Here is a 10,039-nt window from a genome sequence, read left to right on the forward strand (position 1 = left end):
GCCTCACCGGCTAGAATGATACATACTCCAATTTTTTTTCCTCGTTTTCCTTTTTTTCGTTCATTCGGATCTCTACATTTTTATTCGTCGACTATTTCGTTAGCTTTATTTTATTCGAGACATCAGTTTCATTGATATCTTCTATCATTTTTATTTTTATTTTTTTTTTGCACAATTTAACAACGACCGAGAACCGTAGGCCGCAATCGAAGTATTGTTCTATGCATTATAGTAACGTGGATTAATTAAGGGTGCACGCAGCGAGTGCAGATTATTATGCACCGAAGCAGCTAATCTCGTACAATTGTTTCGGAAGAACAATACGCGTGGTTGTAATTGTGATTCTGGAATCGATAAAAATTCTATGTCGTTTTGCTACCACCCGTCCGCACGTCCATCGATTTACAAAATTTCACTCGTTACGCACAGATAACTTTCAATGTTCACGTGTGAAAATGTATCATGCACCACCGATAACAACGAGAATGCAAAAAATGAAAAATGTAGACTGCGTGATGCAGGTCATTGTTATTATTATTATTATTATTATTATTATTATTATTATTATTATTATAAACTGTTTAATCGGCAAATCTCGCCCGCGGAAGTTTGCGCTACACACATATACCTGTCGCCGTCTAGAGGTTTCTCAATCTCTGTGCGGGATAAGGAGAAGCCTGCAGGCGGCGTCCCGCACCTGCCGCGATGTACCGGAATACAAGAAAGATCCCAGATCCCGGTGCACTCGGTGCGCTTCGGTATCCACTATTAATGTCTGAATTCAACGACGGCACCTGCAACGAACGGCAAGCCGCATTGAATAGGTATATATAACCACGCACTCGACGGTGCACCTACAAACCCCATGCAGCGTGCGGAAACTTTCCGCGTCCTCGTTAAAAGATTCAGTCTAACCGGAGAAAAGTTTGAGCTGCCGAGCAAGTTCTTTGGCGGAGCTACGTGTTCGTGGCTTCCGATCCGTCGTCTTTATTTATTTATTTTTTTTCGAGGGTTTATCAATCGTATTAGAAGATTTGCCCCGATTTCGTCGACGCACCGCTGCATGTAAATTAGACGGCGAGGAGATGCGAATTGTACGTTGCATAATTGTGGAATTATAGAACGAGAATTCCGATTCAAAGTTCGAGGCTTGGATCCGAAGGTCGAGAGTTTTGAGCTGCCGCCAGGCGTCTGCAGCTTTTGCATTGTGAGGGAAATATACAAGCTCGTTATCGCGACGAGCTTCGCCTTAACGACGCGAATCGTACAAAAGTGATGTACGGTTATTTTCCTTTTTTTTTTTTTGTTACTCACGTTTTCGGCAAAACAGCGGAACGAAAGGAGCGTACTTACGCCGTATTTAATCTACACGCGGGATGTAACTTCACTCGCGTTTTTCACATTATTAGTACCAGATATTTTCGTCCTTTCGGCCATTAACCGAATAAGGGTAAAAATGTTTGTATGTTATACGTACGCGTTCGGGTGTCGAAACGCAACTTCTGGGTTATGGGACACAATCAACACCCGTATATCTTGCTGCACCTAAAGGGACTTTTCCTCGCCCCAAACACGTTACGCCGTCGGACCGTAGTTCGTTCCCAAGTGGACAAAAACTGGTTACGGGTTTGGCCGTGTAAGCCGCGAGCCGTACACCATTCGGCTACCGCGGTAAAACCATTGTGAGTTACCTTTGACCCGGGTGGTTTTACCCCGTAGAGTTTTGGCTTCATTTTCCTCCAACTTTTTATCAACGGTCGCCATGGGCGGAAAAAGGGACCCGGTATTATTCGGTATATGACGCGCTTCGCGGCTTTTGAATATTATTTTTATGCTTAATTAATGGGGGGTATCATCCAGTTCGATATTCATCCATACCGCATACTTTGTATTTGTTCTCTGTGTCGAAATCCGAAATTGATTGATAATTGTAACGAAATCGACTGTGTGAGAAAATCGCGTTGAAGTTAGTAAAGTTATTGTAAACGATTCGTGTTGGGAAAAATCGTTATTTCGCATATTTTTAACTGTCTGAAATTCAGTAAGCCGCATAATAAAGCAAGACATGCTCATATTTAAAAAATTCAGCTTCTTCAGTCATTCGAAAATTGGAAACAGTGGTTTATGTTTTGTCCAATCATTCGTCACGAGACGTTACTAACTTCAACCTCGTGTGAGAAAAGAATTTGCATCGACTGTATGAATTATGAACGAGTCATCTGGCGATTGATGTAAAACGCGTGCGCGTGTTTTTATTCGCGACAATTAGAGGAATTCGCTAGAACCTTACACCGCAGCTACAATACGTAGTTTTTTATTCATGGAAAAATGCTGGTTTAACTCGAATCGACTAGTGAATTTTAACAAGAGTTTGGAAGAAGTGAAGCTATTTCGAATAACATATTTGTCAATACCGCGTTCAATCTCTTTACACAAAAAACGGAAAATCCGTATTGAAAAACGGGGAAAGAGGCTCGAACTAATCAGAATTCAAGTCGAGCGTTCCCTTCGAATCCTGCAGGCAGCCGCAGCTGCACGACAGCACCGCGTTGGTTCCAGAATTAGAAAATCGAACCAGTTTACGGTATTTTAGCCGAAGTTGTCCTAGGCCTCGGTGACTGGAGCCCGAGGCGAGCGGCGCGGCGGAGAAGCATCTTTCATTTCGTGCTTTTTTATTCCACATCTCGTCGTCTTAATTTTCCAACGGCAGCGGCGTTCCTCGACGATGTTTTGTCTGCGTTGAAAACAGAGCCCGAAACCGAAATACGAGACAACCTCTGTCTCCCTTGGGAGCGGTTTCATGAATTAGACCGGCGCAAATACGACCCGCCAAATTACGCCGACTGATAGTCTAACAATAAACCAGTTCAAAGCTACTCTCTCACCTCGGAGTTTGCCGAGCTTTCGATCCAAGCTCCAAGATCATCGAAAGCTTCACCATTTCCTGAAACTCTTGTAGTCATACCAATGATACGAATATGAGATGCTCCGAAGCGGCAGGTGTCTTAACACCGAATTACATACCTCGTACCGCTGCGCCTGTAATCTCTTACGGTTTAAGTTTACCGTCTCTCAATACTGAACGTTTGTGGCGAAGAGAAAAAGCTTCGCTGAAAATTCCCGGGTAGAATTGTACACCCGGTAGTTGTATGAAACAAGCTTTGTACACGTGTTTCGGATGTCCGATGTCACGGCGTTCCTTCTATTACACGAATGTACGTATCTCGTTACTCCCTCTGTCACATTCTTCATCTGACCAACGATAAGAAATGGCACGCAAGCCAACAACAAACAACTGCTTTTCACCACATTGGAATTTTGATTTTCATCAAAATGCACGGTTACGTTCTGGCAGAATTTTGCAAACTTTTCCTGTACATTATCGATTTCCGGAAGTGTATATTGAACAGAATTTCCGACGTCGGCAACGCGCGCGTCTCAGAAACGGAGATTAACAAACTTTCGCTTCCTTGATTCGACCACCCACTTGATGATTCTCGCTCATTCTAGCGAACAATAGTAAGTATAACATACTCACACTTGCCTGCGGACAATGAGCGTATCCCACGCGATTCTTCATAGTTTACAAGTCTGAAGAGCTGAGAACTGGGTCGGTATTTGTCTTATTTTCTCTCCGGAACGCGATCGCGGTATTCAATAAACACTTCCGAGGTCACCTTTCGTCATTCGCAACATCATTCGCTTAAACTGAATTAACGAGACGCGCAACATTTAGTCACTCTCGATACACTTTCAGACGGGGTGAAAGAAGTTAACGAGCCGAACTAAAACCAATCACTGACGCACCCGCAAGACGAGCTTTGTTTCTCGAAAGATCCGATTGCGCTTGGGATCATCGAATGACTGACGAGTATACCACACCGCACCATAACGATCAGTAAATGGCACCTCACGGAATACGAATCGAGCCCGACAAACAACGAAAACAAAGCACCGTACACAAGACACAGAGACTCGGAGCCATTGACACTCGACGTGAGCAGCCTGATCGACGCACGCGATCTAGCGCTTAGATCTCGATCCAGTAGTCGTGTCCAGTCTCCAATTCCTCGACGATTGACCCACCATTCGAAACACGTCGCTCGAGGCGCCCACCAGGTCCTCCTTTCTCGTCTGCCTGTGTAAGGTATGCATAATACAATCACACATTGTGTGTGTGTTTGTAAAATATTCCGTTTGCTTTGGTGCTCATTTTGGGAATGCCCGATATCGGCTCCGGAGAACGGGACGCGATGTCGAAATGCTGACTGTTTTTAGTATCGGTAAACGGAGCAAAAATGAATGAATTAGTGATAAGTTTCGAGTGGAACTAGTGTAATAAATGTTTCGCTTTGATTTTTACCATTCGCGTATGTTATTGTCGAGAAAGTAAACTTCCACCGTGAGAAGAGAAAAGAGACGAACCTTGGCTTGAGGATACGGACATTGTCCGTTAGTGTTGTGGCTGGTATCTATTGATTTGAATCCGATGCTCACGAACAGCTTTGAGGTAGAAAAATAGCTCGAAATTGCCGGCGGATAATGCAATACTTGTGTACCTACGATACATAGTCGCAGTGTAAAATTAATTCACATATTTACGTGTAATTTGATTCGAGCTTAATCAGTCGAACAAGATGATGCAGTGTCGCGATGCATGCCGAATAATTTGATGGTGATAATTATTATCGATACTCATTGCGTCAATTTTACTAAATTGCGTACCTAACATTATAAGCGCGGGGGGTAAAGCAAGGAGGAAAAAAAGAACGAAGGAAAAAGGAAAAATTCGGGCGTTCGGCGAATCAATGGGCGAAAAGGGATCCAATAAGCGTCGAATTTAAAATTCTGTACCATGCTGGTGTTCCCTGGTGTAGTAGTTTCACGGGTGCGTAGAACGGGGAACAAAATAACATCGCCGTAATTCAACCGGTTAGTCGGTCTGTTTATCCGAATGAGAAATAAGCAGGTTATTATTCACCGTTCCTAACCTTCGTTATTCGACGCGTCATATGCCACGTTGTGACGAGAAGAAATAAGAATGAAAATAGGGTACGAAAGACTTTATTTGGCAAGCGGCTTCGTTTCACGTCGCGACGAGTATTTTCACGCACGATTCAACTGTGAATCAAATGTCCGTCCGTTAGCTTTGACAAACGAATATTGACGCATGAGTATTTTCGGTCTAAGAAATATAATTCACACGCGTAATGCTTGAGGTACGTCGTATGACAACCCGTCGATCGAACACGATTCACCCGGTTTACATAACTGTAAGATTTGCAAATTTTATGGCATTGCATAATTAAGTTGCCCAGCTCGCGGCGAACGAAAAGAAGTACAAAAAGAAGACAGACTACCGAAACGAAAAGGAAAATAACGTTATCGGGTCGAGAATTCCGGTTGGACGAGATGATTGAACGGCAACGGTAAAAATTTGGGAACCTGCGTATCGCACTCACACAGCTCTGAAAGTGTGTATAATCGATAAACTGAGGGTTGGGACGAATTCAATCCATGCAAATATCGACAGCATCGGTTTAATCTTGATAACAAACCCGTACATCCGCAGGTCGATAAAGTATGTACACAACATTGATCAGTGTCGTACAACTCGATAGAATACGCGAAGCTCCTTGCAAATTCTGTTATCACGCGTACCAAAGTTCAAGTTACGATTTGTAATTTTGCAAGTTTTCTTTCTTGATTAAAAATGTCAAAAACAAGGAAACGCCGAAACTCCAAATGCCAGTTTCACGGTTCTTCCACCGCGAGTAAAACTTCGCACGACGAATGTCTGCGTTTGTCCGTTATTCGCATACCTTTCTCGAACGATCCAAAAAATGACTCTGTTCCCGCACGTCAGTGATTGCACACTCGACGCGAGACGCGTGTGTGTTTTTGGCACGTTAATTAGTGATAAAATTGATCCCTCTCGCTCCACGACTTATCAATAACCCGTGATCCAGCGTCTGATCTTCAACTCAGCAATTAAGCTCGGTCCATCCGAATATAAAAAGCGGTTGTTGAACAGAAGGTCGAGGATCCGAGTTGCGAGTAGGAAGTTAAACAGAGTGCCTAGACATGGTTGACCGCTAAACCACGCTGCTGATCATTGACCGAGAGCTGAGGTTTCTCCGAGTCCATGTGCGGTCCGGATTACAACCGTGCCCGAATAACTCGCGTGGATTGTGTCCACCGCAATGACGCATAGCCGGCAGACAGCGTGGATACAATAAAGACGAGTCGTCGGTTCATTCGCACCTCGCGATGGCCTCCGTCATCTAGCGTGTATGTAATACGTATACGTCGTCAATATTCACAATGAAATGCTGTGCCTACGCCTGGCTCTTGGAGCCTTTTGAATTATGCATTCATCCGGCGATGCCGCTCCGCTATGTACTTACGTGCTCACGTGTGCTCAGCTCGGAGGCCATCGAGGACGGTTTCGCTTTTTATCCCAGGTCAGTTGGCCGTCTGGTTGATACCGCTAATCGCGTGAACCTTGGCTCCGAATTCGTCCTTCTTCCTCATTCACTTTCAATGTTACGAGGCACTTTCCCCTGGGGAATTTCAAGAAGCTTCAGTCCGTACACCGCGTTTTTGCATATTGTTATTATCGTCACCATTGGTATTATACTACCACGTACCCATTACCACTGTTGTCAAAAGGTTATATTTTTTGCCACGATGGTCAAACGAATTCTAAGCGACGACTCTCGGAAGTTGGCGATGGAGTATTTACCGATTTAAGAATTCCTCCGGATGTTCTCTCACATGGCAATATTGTGAAAACAATATTTGGGGAACGTCGTGATCCAGGATATTCTTTCGTTTTATGCGCTCCCCGCGATCCCCTGACGCTCAGTATGCCCCGTTTCAATCTGTCGTCACCCACCGTCCGGGGTGCGGGTTCTCTTGGAAATTCAATTGCCTGCTAACGAATAGAGATCGAGGCATCAATTTTAAATGCGAATTTGTACAATGATCTAAGTATCAGCACTACCTGAGCCTAGTCGTGTTTCACACTCGGAATGTAGAATTACGATGCGCAAAATAATCCGATCACGACCGTCAAATGACCGAAGATTCCATTTTTGAACACCGTTAGTGAGAACGATTCAAATCCGACTCTAAATATTTCGCGGAGAGCTTTTTTAGCCGCGATGTTCCGCTGATCAATCACACTGCGGTAATGATGTTTTATTGGATACTTTGAGTGAATTTTCTAATTACAGATTTCCATCAGTCACCAAGTTCTTCATCAAAGAGATTCCGATTCCAATGTACCGAGTCTCTCGTGACCTTCGTTCAAAATACCTTCTGATTCTGGATTCTGTGGCCACCTTCACATGCATGAAAGAACAGGAAGGGAGGAGGAACGGCTCTTGCAATCCGAGTAAATATATCAGTAATCCTTTATCCTTCTCTTTTCTCGGACCTGCAATTAGTTGACCAAGCGTCCCCGGATCCAGGAATCGAGGGCGCTGATAATTGGACCTTTTCATGTCGGAGGACTCGGAGGCCTCCCTGAACCCGGAATCCCTGCTCCAGAGAGGCGGCAAGGCTTTTGCGCGGTGACACCGGATTCGCCCGGAGCAGATAGATCATTAGTTTTCGATCGGAGAGGCAGCGAAAGAACGGGCCGAGGCTCGAGAGGCCAAAAAGTGTTTCGTCGAGCCTTTGCGACCCAGAAAACGCGCGGCTGTGCAGTCGGACTGTAAAGTACGTGCTTGAAAAGGATATGCAGACCCAGAGGCATGGCATGCATTAAAATATCGGGTTATTATTAGGGAACATCATAATTCACCGATTCTCTGGCACAGGCTCAGCTAAGCTCTTTCGGTGGGTACATCGCTTTCCACGCTAACGATCGAAAGGGTGGAAAAAACTTCGTCGTTTTTCAGCATTGACGAACTCTTGGTAATATCAATAATGCTGTGTTTGGACAAAAATTCACGAGGAGAGGCTTTGGGGGTTGATGATGCCGTTCAGTTTATGTTCGAATCCTCGGAGAGACAGAAGGATCTCAATTATCTGCTACTTCGTCAAATATCGAGCATAACAATCGAATTTGGATTAGGTACTTGGCTCGTTTTGTGTTCTCAGGTAAAATGGTACAATATTCTTTTCTTCTAAAATCTTATAGCACCAAAGCACGAGTACTCTACATTCTAAGAAATGTTTAAAACGAAGGTAGAAGCTTGGAGTTCGGTATGAATTGATTAAACCGTGCTACACCGTGCCTACAAAGAGCTTGGTATTCACTGATTTCGGGCATCCGATCAAGCAGATCGAATAGATCTAAGTCGATTCTGAAAAAGACGCGGATTATCGAATGACGGGTCCAACAATTCCGCATAAATTTCATCTCATTCCAAGCCGTTTCAAAGCATCCGCAGACCGGGCAGACAAGCGTAAGGACACATTGACTTGCGTGCGATCTCGCGACTGCCGTCTACTTGACGACAGTCGGTCCCGACGCTAAAGCTAAAGATATTATTTTTGGTATCCACGTGCGAGCGACGTCGGTGCGTTATTTGGTTATTTGCGGCATGATGTCCGCAGTTTCCACTCCGGTTTCCGCCGCGAATAACCCCGACTACCAACAAGCCATACCTACTTCCCGATTCTCGACGCAGCACGCAATTCCCTCTCTCTGTCTCTTCAGAGAGAGGCTTCGTGAATAGGAAGCCTCTTTCAGACACTGCCAAAAACTCTGCGACAGCCTCCATACCGAAAACCTCCTATGATTTGGTAATCGTCGAGGGGTAATTGCGCGACACCAATCGCAGCTGCGGTACTCGAGCTTCGTTAGCGTCCCTGCGTGAAATTTAGATCGAAACTGGGAGTGGCCGGAGTGTTTGTTATGGCGTATAACCCGGGGTATAACGAGATTTATTTGTTTAAGAGGGACGGAAACGAACCCCGGCCGAAGACTGTCGTCGGTTGTTACGGCGCGTGGGCGCCTGCAGCAAGAACCAAACGGCTGTCAACGCTGGCAGCGGCACCTGGCCGTGGATAATTGTTGCTGTTGGCAAACGCTGCGACACCGCTTCTCCTCCTCTGTCTCCCCGGCATCGCTCCCGACTTCATTCTTCGACATCTCCTCAATCAGCCAACAATCCTGCAGATTAACCATGGCACGATTCGGTGAGTCCTGACTCGCGGAAAATAATTTATTGCAATCGTTTTCATTGTCACCTGCGAATTCATCGTGCGTCTAATTTCACTGCAATATTTTACACATGTCATTCACTTGGGACCGCTGACAATGGACTCAGAGATGCTGGGGAGGAGATAATTGTGTATCTACGACAACGATTTTTCGTGGCTAGTCGCGGGAATGCGATCTGATTTTTATTTCACCCGGTATTTTATTATGTTTTTTTTTCTTGTTTTTTTTTTTTTTCGACGAACAGATATTTCTTCGCCACTTCGCTGCAGCAATGCTTAGGAGGAGGCGAAATAAACAAGCTGGATACGCTTTTCCGAGAGGACAGGAATTCCGGCAGACATATTCCGTCGGTCGAAAATTGGAATGAAAACATTTTATTCACGCGACGACGTCGCGTATAAGAGCCGAGTCGGTATTCCCTGCAAGCTTTCCGGACCCAACTCGTCGGTGACTGACTGGTTTTAGGTGAGCGTTGGATATGTTTATTTTTGAATATCGAACGGGCGGGTTTTATTAGATGTGAAATCTGATTTGGAAAGCTGGCCGTCTCCAGCTGCTCCGCAGAGGACCCCGGCTAACCGTCCTCTGTATATTTTTGTTCGACGTGTTTTTCAACGGCTTAAACGACCGCCGCGACCACTGTCCCAATACACATCATAAAACCCCGCGTACGGTTTCTCGAGTCAATTAACTTTCCCCGCACACTGAGCTATCATCGCCACATCTCATCGCCAACCGCGTCTCTAACGTGGAATTAATCGCGTTCCACAAGTCACGAGGATAAAAGGCGCGATATAGTAACAGAAAATAGCCAGTGCATTAAGTAAACGATTATAACTTGCCACAGGCGCCAAGTTTCAA

At 45.0% G+C, this 10,039-nt stretch overlaps 1 long non-coding RNA gene across 1 annotated transcript in view; it reads left to right on the forward strand.

Annotated features, from left to right (window-relative positions):
- The window catches only part of LOC124222177 (uncharacterized), a 63,496-nt gene extending 53,886 nt beyond the window's left edge, over window positions 1–9,610 (forward strand). The window contains exons 2-4 of the long non-coding RNA XR_011177425.1: window positions 7,239–7,399; window positions 8,912–9,153; window positions 9,423–9,610. This is a non-coding gene — a long non-coding RNA (uncharacterized lncRNA). The remainder of the gene's footprint in view (window positions 1–7,238; window positions 7,400–8,911; window positions 9,154–9,422) is intronic.
- Window positions 9,611–10,039: the final 429 nt, after the last annotated feature.

The sequence above is a fragment of the Neodiprion pinetum genome, chromosome 6, assembly GCF_021155775.2.
Source record: "Neodiprion pinetum isolate iyNeoPine1 chromosome 6, iyNeoPine1.2, whole genome shotgun sequence".
Lineage (NCBI taxonomy): Eukaryota > Metazoa > Arthropoda > Insecta > Hymenoptera > Diprionidae > Neodiprion > Neodiprion pinetum.